Raw genomic sequence first — 13,215 nt, forward strand, 5'->3', positions numbered from 1 at the left:
CAACTGCTGCTCTACTAGAGTGGAGAATGAAGTGGATTTTTGACCCCAAATAAATTTTGAAATTGCTGTCATGCCCACAAATATCGTGCTATTGATATGAAACTCGGACATGACATCAATACGCATGCCTGCTGCGGTAAAATGTTTTCAAAATTTTTCTAGGGCTTACGGTTTTCTGTCTAGGTGCTTTAGAGCAAAATCAAGTTCCAGGGTAACTGCCGCTCTCCATCATATATTTTCATACTTTTATGGAAAATTTCAGACCTCAGCGCACACCATTTTTCTCTCATCATTGCAATTATTGTGAATGAGCTACAGATATGATTTGCAGGTCAATCGGAGACAAAAAATAGCTCTCTCATATGCTTCAAACGGTTTTCCGATACGTATCACGGTTTCCGAACGGCAAGGAGTTGTTCGGGCTGCTTTTTCCATTATAACTGACTGAGCTGTCTCACAAAGATATGAATCTGTCTCTGCCTCACACATGACAGTTGACCTCTTTAGAACTACAATTCCTGAAGGTTAGAACTACAACATGGCGGAACACTCAGTGCCTACAAAAGAGGTCAGAGCTGATTGTCAGAACTACAACATGGCGAAACTGTCAGTTACTACTGAGGAGGAATGAGCTGGCCTTTAGAATTACATTGTGTTTGGGCATTTTATAACTGATTTTAACCAACCATTGTTGCACACAGGTTTAGTGTGGCAATTTTAAATTAAGCTTAATGAAAATTCCAAAATAAAAGCCTTAAGATTCATCTGTGGCTAATGCAGCGCTGCGGGCGCTGCAATAATATTAGCTTGCATGATCTTTTTCACTCAGGCAGAGCATTAACATTAGCATTAGCATTTCACTGTTCCCCACTAGTGCACTGCCCTAGGCCTACGGCAGTGCAATAAGATTATCCAGCATGATCTTTCTTTCTTAGGTTAGAGCTCTGCCTTGCGCAGCAAGGCAGAGCATTAACATTAGCACAAACATTAGCATTTCACTGTTCCCCACTTTTTATTCAGGTTAGGGCTCTGCCTTGCGCAGCAAGGCAGAGCATTAACATTAGCACAAACATTAGCATTTCACTGTTACCCAGTAGTGCACTGCTTTAGGCAGTGCAATAAGATTATCCTGCATTATCCTGAATTATTTTTTTCTCACAGGTTAGGGTTCAGTAGAGCATTAGCATTAGCCTTTTACTTAAATATGGTAAATAGGTAAGCACAGATCTCAACACATACATTAGCATGTTAGTCCCCCACAAATGCACTGCCTTGCAGAACAAGGGTAATGCTGTTTAATTAGCATTAGCCTTTTCCTAAGATAATATTTTTCTATTTATTCTCCCAGGTTAGAATAAGAGTATTTAATAAACGCTGGAAAATGTCAATATTTGATTTCTTTTTTATATGTAATATCTTGTGTCTACGTCTGTCACGTAGATTAAATATAATCATAGGGAACCTTACCTTTGTCTAAACAAGTAATTTTTAGGCTATGTCTCTTAAAATATTCTATTTTTTATTTTATTTTATTTATTTATTTATTTTTTGTGAAGCTGGGTGGTCAACAGAAGCCTATGCCATACACGCTGGAAAATGTCAGTCTGTGATTGGTTGACATGTAACATCTTGTATCTATGCCTGTGACGTAAGGTGCAGATTCTGACAGCTATGTTTACAATTGTTATTGTGTTGCATCTTTTAAAATTGTTATTTTGTAAAGCTGACTGGTCAGCAAGAGCATACGTCATACACCAATTTCTGATTGGCTGACACATATTCCCAAGCGGGCTGGAACTTTCTGGAACGTTCTGCTTCCGAGTCTGCTTCGGTCAAGGTAAGACGTGTTTGTGATCTATCCATAATATATAGTATTTACAATTTTTATTTCAGTACAATATTATCATAACTGTTTGTAGTTGTTAGATGTACTGTTCGTTGACAAAGGTGGTTGATTTTAAAAGTTTACTGCGCGATATTTCGTCGTGGCTCTGATAGCGTACTTGCTAGCTTGATGGAATAAGATTTTTCTGAATTTATTCACGTTATTTCTGACCCTCACGAGGCTTTACGTGATTTATTAGTTCTCTATAACAGGTTAATATGTGACTTTATTCGGTTCTTGTCCAATTTGGGGAATATTATCCATATTACGGTCTGAAGCGCAGCAGCTGCGGTAACTTCTGAGCGGATTTGCAGCGTCACTCGGACACGGAGAACCTAGAGCAGGGGTGTCAAACTCATTTTCGTTTTGGGCCAAGTCAAGATCATGAAGGCTCTTAAAGGGCCGGTTGTGCCAGAATGTGTTGATAAAACCTGTTCACAAACTGTTAATATGTCAATTAATTCTTAAAATTACAATATTATTGAACATCTTTTCAGTCTCTTCAGGAACTAATAATAAATGTGACTGTTTATTTACTCGCTGTATAAATCATGGACTATAATCATACATCAACTAAATTCTTAAGAAACTGGAGGGATTGATTGATATAAATTGGCAGTAAACAGATAAAAACTGCATCAATATGATTGATAATATATTTAATCACACTTAGTGTTTAGTCTAGACTCTAGAGGGCCACATAAAGGGCTACAGCGGGCCGGATTTGGCCCCCGGGCCTTGAGTTTGACACATGTGACCTAGAGCATAGGTGTCAAACTCTGGCCCGCGGGCCAAATTTGGCCCGCAGTGTAATTATATTTGGCCCGCGAGGCAATTTCAAATTAATATTAGACATTTACGTCAGAAAGGAGGCATTAAATGTGTATTTAAATTTTATTTAATATATTTAATATTTTATTTCATATATTAAATATATTTTATTTAATATAATATGTTTTATTAATATTAGCAACTCAATTTTGCACACCTGCACTTTTAAGTTAGATAAGCTTTGCTTGTTCAATATTTATTGTTATTTTAGAACTTGTTTGGGTCCATATTAAAAGATTCATTTGTTCAACCTTGGCCTGCGACTTTGTTCAATTTAAAGTTTTGGCCCACTGTGTATTTGAGTTAGACACCCCTGACCTAGAGGTTCTGATTGAGTAAATAAAGTCAGATGTTTTGTTTTGCCTTAAATAAATGTATTACATAATGATGAAAAAAACAAAAAACACTTGCTGCAGTCACTTTATGAACTTTATAATTTTTTAAAATTCAAATGAAAAATCTAATTTACAACACACCAAGCTAATATTGTGTATTTTCATAGGTTTGTAATTTTGATGTTTGACAAGTTTTATAATTTCCTTTAAAAAGCTTATACAATAAAAGACTTGGTTCATTTTATTAAACTTTATTTTTCTACATTTACATATGAAAATGTACAGATTAATTTGTTTAATTTGTGTTTTTTTATTAGATTTTAGAACAAGTTGGATTATGTGCTGATGTTTGCGCCAGTTGTGGAAAAGATCTTAATCATATTTAGATGCCTTAGAAGACTTTGAAATTAGTCCTTGTATGTTAGATGTCTATTAGTAATTTTTGAAAGCCTTTTTTAATTGTTGTGCATTTTTCTTCTCATTACAGCTTTTTACTTGTGCGAGACTGTGCGATTTCGAAGTTTTCCAGTGCGACTTGCTGCAAATCACATTGACATCACTACAGCATCTTATCAATCCATCAATACATATTCAGACAAGTTTCATCACATTTTAACATTCACACATTCACTAACACGCACATACACAGACACCTAGTGCCACAAACACAGTTTAATTTCATATATATTACTTCATTTCATTTTTCTTCATAAATAACCACCTTTCCCCCGCAGTTGTCTCCTTTTTTACTGTGGTGTTACAGGATGCCACGTCGAGGACGACGCTCCGAGGCGGCCAAGGTGAGATGGAGGAAGCTGGAGAGTGTGCCGGTCGTCGCCAAGGTATATTACTACACACTGCAGAAAATTGATTTTGTCTAATGGTAGTTCTTATTGTAGTTTTGACTTTAAGCATGATTATAATCGTTTCTGTGTTTACAGCCTGAGACACCACCGCTCACGTCCAGTGCTTGGAACCCGATTCGGTCCCCGCCGAAGAAGGTATGGCTATAATTTTACATTTTAGCAACTTATTGTTGAATAACATCATTTGCTTTACTAATTTTATGTATGTCTTTAGATGTCGCGACTGCTGGAGGGTGCCCTGCCCGACCAGGTATGTTCATGACAAATTCAAGATTATTTATTTAGAATAACCCAATTCAGTTATGTTTGTAGTTAATCTAAACATTTTGTAATAATTGTTTTGCAGATGTCGCCTCCCGTGGTGCGCCAGGAGGAGCCCCGTGTGCCATCGACCTCTCCTGGGTCACGTATGTAGATAAAATCTTTGTTGTTTTGTTGTTAAATTTTCAGAGGCATGAAAGCCTAGTATTGATAAGTGCACGTCTCTAAACAGGCCGTGGGACGGGGCATCGCCATCGGGTCCAGACGTGGCCAGCCTCCCGGGTGACCAGACGGAGCTGCAAGTTGGTTCTGCCTACTGCCGAGGCTCTGGAGAAGAAGGTATTTTTTTTTGTCCCGTCTCATACACAAATCTTGGTTTGAATGATAAAATTCTATAAGCAAACTTAAATGTTTGTTTTTCTTTTTCAGTTTGCTCTTTTGGTTGGTGATTCCCATCTGCGTGCTATTGTGGATGGGTATTCTACCATGCCAAAGGGCGACTTCTCCTTAGGGGTGCTTGCATCCCCCGGGGCCTCTGCGGAAGAGTTGCGGCTTGAGGTGCTGGATGCAGTTCTGCCTCGGCCCCCCGAGGTGATCTGTCTTCTGGCCCCAAGTAACAACTTGACCGCCAGCAGGACCTTCGTGGAGGCCGGAGCGGCGTTCGGGGCTTTGTTGCGTACCGTCTGCAACCTCTCTGCTAATGTAAGTGTAATATTCACTGCATTTATTCATGATGAAATATATCTGAAATCTTGGCATATGTTAATTTGCTTCATTTTTTTTGGATTGAAATTTACAGGTGGTCGTTGTGGACTTTCCACCACGCCTTTGCGTGGAGGAAAGTGTGCAACAGCTGCTGCGGCAGGAGTTTCAACGTGTGGCTGCTCAGAGAAGTAAGTGACGTACAAAATTTGTGTTCAGACTAAAAATTTACTTATTTATCCTTTTGAATCTACATTATCTGAAATTACTACATTGTTACTGACATTAAGAATTAAATTTTCCTTTATTTCTCTCTAGGTGTTCGGTACATCCCTGTCACTGAACACTTCCCGCTGAGCAGCCTAGCCTTGTGGAGCAGGGATGGCGTAAGTTGAATTGATTTTATAATTGTAAAAGTGTTGTTTGGGCGTACTGTATTTTATAAAATGTATTTATAACTCGTAGGTTCACCTGAGCGACCGTCCGGGGATGGAAGTCCTTTCTCAGTTGCTTCAGGCTGCGGTCTGCTCGCAACTTGAGTTAAGTGCACCGAAATCCCCAGCTCCTGTGATGTTGGCTCCTCCCCCCCCTGGGACGGCTTCCCCCCCGCGGTGAGACGTCCCCTGCCCTGGCTGGTTGTGGTTGGCGAGGTGGCTGCTCCGCGTCGTTCGGACCCTTCGACTGGACTGTGGTTCGCCGAAAGGTACTAAATACATGCTTTGTTGATTTAAGCAAAATTTTGCATGTTTAACTCTTTAAGAGTCCATGAATGTGTATCACTTTTTAACATGTCTGTTTTGTGTGTGCCTCCCTGATTCGATATTTCAACTTTTCTTTAAAGCCCTGATTGTAAACAATGTACCAGTTTTTTAATTGTGTTGAGGGGAAAGTAAAACTGGAGTTATGCTAAAATAATTAAGTCTATTTTGTAAACAAAAAAAAATCATGTAAATGTTAAAAACCGCCTATTTTGAGAATGTGAAAGGGAATTGGCTTACAAATGTAAAATATGAAATGCAAAATGACATCTCTTTGTTATTTGAAATTTCCAAACAATAAGTATGGGCTGTATTTTATTGAAACGGAATGGGGGAAAGTTGTGCAAGTAATGATGAAAAGAGCAACTGTGACAAGCGGGACCAGCGTAATGGCAAAAACGGTAAAATATTGATTGGTTTGACAGAAATCTGTGACACACACTTCATAATTAGTACGTATTTTTTAGAATTGTGTATACTTTATTGGTGCCTAAGGAAAAATTGCTTACTTTTGCCAAAAAGATGGTTCGTCCAAATATTAGTTGACACAATTGAAACCATAAGGAATATAACATTTATGAAAATGTATACATGACTGTGATATTGTACGTAGTTTAAAAATGTAACTAAATATAAAATAACAAGACAAAATAACAAAATGTGCACTTATATGTTAATCTATGAATGACAACATGACCGCAGACAGGACAGAGGTCAACTAGAATGAGTCCAGAAAAAACTAGTAAAGTAAAGAAACTCACTGTCTGGTCATTGTATATGAACAATTATGCAACTAACAAATGTGCAAGAGACAGGCTTGCTCTTTTTTAACTTGAATATAATGAGGGAATTTTGCAGCCACAATCTGAGGCACAGTAAAGATTAAGACGATGTTGATGGCAGTTTTATTAAAAATTTAGATAATGTGAGGAATAAAAGGTAAGATGGCGCATCGGTAGGGTAGAGGCAGGTACTTGTGGTCCAAGGAGAGGAATGGCGGCACTGCGCAGCTGGAAGAAGCCGATCACCAGGGGATGAGGTAGTGCGACTCCCCCAGCAGCTTCCAGCCATTGTAAACTCCAGGAGTTAAGGTAGAAACCCTCTGTAAGTTTCACTGTGAAAAATAAACGTTTTCAAACTTGAATGTTTTGTAACTCCTGTATGTGTAATAACAGTATGTCCAAAAGGGGAAAAAAGTGTCATTTCATACAGTTTAGGTTGTGCTGAAGAAAATATAGCATTGATATGTTTTCTGTTGAGGAAATTCAAAGGTAAAATCAAAGTTTGTTCAAAATGACTATACATGTATGTCCTGGAACCAGAGGGTTTGCTGCCACTGAAAATACTTTTTCTTTGTTTACAGACATCGCGTGGTGTCCAGGGTGGTGATGGCTGTCCACACGCCACTGGGAGGGTGGTTGACCAACAGGTATGATTTTCTTCACCTCAAAGCAAAACATGTTATGTTCTCAGAGTACAAATGAATCTATTTTAAGCTATTTTTGTTATTTTACAGGGAGACCTGCTGGATTCTTCCATCCCCCCGAATCCGGTGTGGTTCAGCCCAACGTTGCTGGAGGAGATGGACCGGATCGTTCCTGCGTCTGGCCGTGACGCTCCGTTGCCTACATGTTCTCCGACGAGGAAGAAGGTATTTAATTTTTTTTTTTAAATGATAATTTGAATTTGATATGCCATGGTTGATTTTAACAATCACATAATTTCTTCTATTTTTTAATTAGAAGACGAGTCCGAGGCGTCGTCCAATTTCTGATCCCTCCCAGCTGAATCCGGTGGAGCAGCAGGTGTGACACTGTTTCAGAAAATATATCACTGACTTTAAGATAATGAAATGTATATGTTAATAGCTTCTGTTGATTTATAGATGGAGGGAGCGCCGAGAGAGACCACCACGCCAGCTCGTCGCCAGGCACGGAGACCGGTCCCCCCGATGGACGCCCCTGCCGAGTCCTCTTCCGTGCCACTGGAGGACCATGTCCGGGATGGGAGCTGCCAGGTAACTCCTTCCTACCATTTCAGTCACAACAAATGGGTGCAATGTGTTGTGGAGAAAGTTAGTATACGTGGTTCTGTGTATGACGAAGGTGCCAAACATTATGTAACTCACATTAGCACAAAAGCTACAAATGGCTGTGCAAAGTGAGTTTAGAAAATGTGTGTTTTCAAGTTTTTGACTTTGTGGGTGTGCTGCTTTTTTATTTGTGCCTTTTTATTTTTATTAAATTGAATATTATTTCAAAATGTTTGCTAGTATTGTTAGATTAATTTCTAAAGTACAGAAAAGTGAATTTGAGATGCACAAATATGAACATATGTATTAATCTTGAAAACTGATCCATTACTGCTGTGAAAATACTTACCATTATGTTACTTTATGAAAATTGTATTTCAATTTATTTATCGCCAGAGTAATTGATTACTCTTTTTCAAAATACATGTTTACAACTAGCCTAATTGGTGATGGGTAGTCATCAGGTGAATATTTATATAAGTAATTACTTTTTTTATGTTACAGGCTTCGGCGCTGGAACCCGGGATCAGCGGTTCACCTGTCCTTGGTAAGTGCTACTCATTCCCAGGCCGACAACAGGTATGCTGCATTTTCCCGCAATCACCAGTGTACATGCATGGCACTCACATTTTTAGCGTACCACAATGAGGGGTTGTTTTGACACAGTGTTGCTTGATAGAGTGATTGAAAAAGGAGACCAACTTTATGTCGGTGTTAAACAGCAACTGATCAGTGATGGAACGTTTCGTGACAATCACTTGACGTTTGAAGAGATGCCTGACCATGTGTTGACAGACAGGAACATCTATGCAGTACACACAACTGGTGTAAGGGTAGGTCATGTTTTTGCTGGTAGCGGAAGCCAATTGGGTTTGCCTCTTGCTCTGCAACTGGAATGTCTGTCGGAAAATGTCACCCATGCTTTTCTTTTGGTGACTCCTGAGTGCATTGCAGTTTTCAGGGACAGAAGCGGTCGATTTGGAGTTTTTGATTCCCACTCAAGAAATTCCGCAGGCCTGCCCCAACCCAGCGGAACTGCAGTGATGATGACTTTCTGCAACCTGTCTGACATGGTCAACCATCTGCTCAAGCTCTTTCGAAACCGCAGCCCCAATGCCACCTATGAGTTTGTGCCAGTAGGTTTTGTCAGGGAAAATGACAACCCTTCTGAGGATTTGGCCTTTCAGAATATTTCACCTGGAGCAACAAAAGTAAGTCCAACTGTTTTCAAACCAGAGAGCACCTCTGAAGAGAAAATGCCTCCTTGGCTTAGGGAAGTTGCAAACGTATTAGAGGAAACGATTCCAACCGTTCCAAATGTGTCAAAAGTTCCAAAAGCCAATAGAAAAAAAATTAGGAACAGAATAAAAACACAACAGGGACAGAATGTAGTAAATAAAATTAAACAAAGTTCATCAGAAAAAGAAAAATATCTCAAATCTCCAACATTTAGGACGAAAAAGCTACAGGCCTTAAAAGAAACATACATTCTTCATCAAGCAGAGAGGAAGGATCAGTTAAAAGCTAGATATAGGACTGATGAATCTTTCCGGAAGCAACGCATAAATTACATTAAGTACAGATTCAACTTTGTCCACAGCTTCAGAGCCAGTCATAAAGCCCACATGGCTGAGTATATGAGTAAACGTTTCAGAGATGACCCTGCCTTTAGAAACAGAAAAAAATTATACATTAGGGAAAGACTCAGAGATGATCCTGTCTTTAGAAGCAGACAAAAATCATACATTAGGAATCGATTCAGAGATGACGCGACCTTCAGAAGCAGACAAAAATCATACATTAGGAATCGATTCAGAGATGATCCGGCCTTTAGAAGCAGACAAAAATTATACATTAGGAATCGATTCAGAGATGATCCGGTCTTTAGAAGCAGACAAAAATCATACATCAGTAATCGATTAAAAAACAATCCAGTCTTCAGTAGCCAACACAAAAAAATTATGCGTGAATATATGAAGGTTAAGTATCATAGTGAAACTGGTTATCGGGTCAAACATAATGAAAAATGTACTGCTAACAGAAGAGCCAGACTATCAAGACAAGCACTTTCCAAAAATTTGACACTGCAGCATGCTTTGCGAATCAGAAGGAAGTACAGAAGAAATGTAGGCTTTCACTTTGAAACTCCATGCCCTTTGATGAGTGACGAAATGAAAGCTGCAATACAAAACTTTCATAAGAACATACAAAACGGACCGACATATGTTTGCACCGTGTGTCACAGAGCTCTTTTCCCCAATCAAGTAAAGCAATGTAAAAGAGATAAATATACCAAGAATATGCGTGTAGTAGCTGATTGTCTAACAGGTATGTATGTTCATGTGTGTGGAGCTGTGTGCTCAACCCCGTGTTCTGTACCCAAAGAGAGGATGGGTGAGTGGATCTGTTATACTTGTGACAGCCATCTAAATAGAGGAAAGATGCCATCCATTGCTGCTGCCAATCACCTTCACTTAGCGCCTGTTCCCATAGAGCTTGCGGAATTGAATGTACTTGAAAGACAACTAATTGCAAAAATTCTACCTTTTGCAAAAATTGTTTCTTTGCCCAAGGGACAACAAAGGGCAATACATGGAGCAGTTGTCTGTGTTCCTTCTGACATGGAAACAGTGGTAAACAGTCTTCCGAGGCCCCGTGAGGAAGCTCAGCTTTTACAGGTGAAGCTGAAGAGGAAAACCAAGTACAAAGGTTACCAGTACTTTTACACGGTCAACATGAAAAATGTCTTAGCTGGACTGAGAAAGCTTAAAGAGAGTCATCCGGATTACAAAGAGGTAAGTATAAATGAAAGTGCAACATTTGAGAGTTTTCAAGAGGATCAGCCAGTTGAGGACTCGGATACACAAGCAGAGGAGGCTGAAATGGATGCAGCAGCAGACCAGCAACCTGACCACATAGGGCAGAGCATCAGGCACTTCGACCTGGTCTGATCTTGGACACCTGCATGCAGCCTCCTGACATAGCACAGGAAGTATTGTCATATGGAGAAGGAATTTTCAGCATTGCGCCAGCCCAGGGGAATAAGCCTGTCTCTTTCTTCAGTGTTCCGAGACTTGAAGCCAAGGCTTATCCTGTACATTTCCCAACTGGAGCAAACACATTAGATGAATCCCGCCGTGTTGGACTTTCACCAAGTATGTATTTCAATGTACGGCTCTTTTCAATAGATACTCGGTTTGCAAAAGACCAGAGTTACCTTTTCTTTGCTCAGTTTGTTACTGAAACTCATATTGCCAATAATAGTATGTCCATTCAGACTAGAAAAGGGAAACCAAGCACCAAAGATGGAAAAAATATTTCCAGCAAAATGCTACAAGACAAAGAGGAGTTGGAAAAACTCATACAAAATAAAGAGGCCACTCGTTTCATGCAGCCTTTAAGAGGAACTCCGCTTATTGGGAAAAAGGATTACGTGATTTGCACGCCATGGTGAGGCAACTTGGAAAGCCCACTTTCTTTTGCACGTTCTCTGCTGCTGAAATGAGATGGCCAGAAGTCATTGAGGCGATCAAAGCTCAACATGGAGAGCAGGTAAGTTTTTCTGAGCTTGACTGGAATGCAAAGTGTGACATTCTTAGGAGCAACCCTGTCACCGTCATGCGCATGTTTGAAAAGCGAGTGGACGCACTGTTTAGAGACCTCATTCTTTCCCCGGCACAGCCCATTGGACCAGTTGACGATTACTTTTATCGTGTGGAATTTCAGGCCAGGGGTTCACCCATATACATGCTGTGATATGGATTAAGGATGCACCTGAAATGGAAGACCCTGCATGTTGCGATGAAGTCATAAAGTTCATCGATCGATACATATCCTGTCAGTTGCCTGATGAAATCAGAGATCCGGAGCTCCACAAAATTGTAACAGAGGTTCAAATGCACAGCAAAAATCATTCAAAATCATGCAAAAAAGGTAATGTTGAATGCCGATTTGGATTCCCTAAACTACAATGGACCGCACCAGAATTACCGTCCCAGTGATTGACTTTGATCTGGAAAATGATGATGAAAAACCAAAACAAATTAAGCAAAAAGGTAGGAGAAAGTCCAAAAAATCCAGATCACCATTTCATCTCAAACCTACAAAGAGAAGCTAAGAAGAAATTGAAACCAATCAGGGATTTACTGAAGGATGAAAAATCATCTTTCAGCAATTTGTCAGAGTTACTCCAGGCTTGTAACATGACCAAAGAAGAGTACATTGGCCACGTTGATGCTCTCACTTCTGGAATGGTGGTAATGATGAAACGTGATCCTAAAGATAGTTGGGTGAACGGGTACAACCCTGATCTTTTGCGTGCGTGGAATGCCAACATGGACATTCAGTATGTGCTTGATGAGTACAGCTGCATCGAGTACATGATGTCCTACATAGCCAAGCCAGAGCATGAAATGGCACAGTTCCTCAAATCTGTTGTTGATGATTTAAAGGCGACCAATGTTAGCGAACGCGATGAAATGAAAAAGATTATGCAGGCTTATTCAAAACAGAGAGAGGTTAGTGCTCAAGAATCGGTTGCGCGCACTTGTAGCCTACCTCTCAAAAATCCTCGCGTAGTGTTCTTTTTCTTCAAACAGATGAAGACGGTGTAAAAATGAGCCTTCCGATGAGTAAACTCGTGAACATGTCTCCAGATGAGGAAAATGTGTGGATGACAGGATTGCCGGAAAAATATCTAAACAGACCAGAAACGTTAGAATTTGAACACATGTGCCTGGCAGAATTTGCATCAGAGTACCGCGTTTTATATGGCAATCAAATTCAAGGGCCAAATGCAATTCCCCTACTTAATGATGCAGGATTCATCCAGAAAAGAACGATGGGCAAACCTGCAGTTATCAGATTTACTCGTTTCTCGGAGAAAAAAACACCCGAAAAATTTTATAGACGGCTTCTAAAGTTATATTGTCCACACAGAAGAGATGAGGACCTTAAAACTGAGGAACACACAACCTACGAAGCATTTTACAACAACGGTTTCCGTGGTAGATATCAGGCTAAAATGTATGTGGATTTCAACCGCAAAAGGTATGAAGGGCAGGGTAAAAAAATTGACAAAATTATGGAAGAATTGAAAAAGCAAGGACCGGTTCGTAATGCTTGGAACACTTTTGCGCCAGAGGTTGAATTAGACAATTTAGAATGCGCTGCTGAGCGACCACCATTTGAAGAAGATGAAGAGCAAGACCCTATTCCAGATTACGAATTGATGTCAATATTGGAGACATGCCAAAAATTGAAGCTCCAAAATTGAGCCCTGATTTCATCAGACAAATGTACAGGAGTTTAAACGAGACTCAAGCATCCGTGTTTTACACCATTCGCGATTGGTGTCTGAAGCGCGTCTGGGGTGACAACCCAGAACCTTTCTTTTATTTCTTGACAGGAGGAGCTGGCTGTGGTAAATCTCATGTAATCAAATGTGTTTACCAGGAAGCAACCAAGCTCTTGCGCCAGCTTCCTAGACTTCTTGATATTGGTGACATGTCCAAGCCCACTGTGCTTCTTACAGCTTTTACTGGTA

At 39.9% G+C, this 13,215-nt stretch overlaps 1 pseudogene; it reads left to right on the forward strand.

Annotated features, from left to right (window-relative positions):
- The first annotated feature begins 3,717 nt into the window (after positions 1-3,717).
- LOC129365646 (uncharacterized) lies at positions 3,718-10,621 on the forward strand (annotated as a pseudogene).
- The last annotated feature ends 2,594 nt before the right edge of the window (positions 10,622-13,215 follow it).

The sequence above is a fragment of the Poeciliopsis prolifica genome, unplaced genomic scaffold, assembly GCF_027474105.1.
Source record: "Poeciliopsis prolifica strain line A6 unplaced genomic scaffold, Auburn_PproV2 SCAFFOLD001, whole genome shotgun sequence".
Classification (NCBI taxonomy): Eukaryota; Metazoa; Chordata; class Actinopteri; order Cyprinodontiformes; family Poeciliidae; genus Poeciliopsis; species Poeciliopsis prolifica.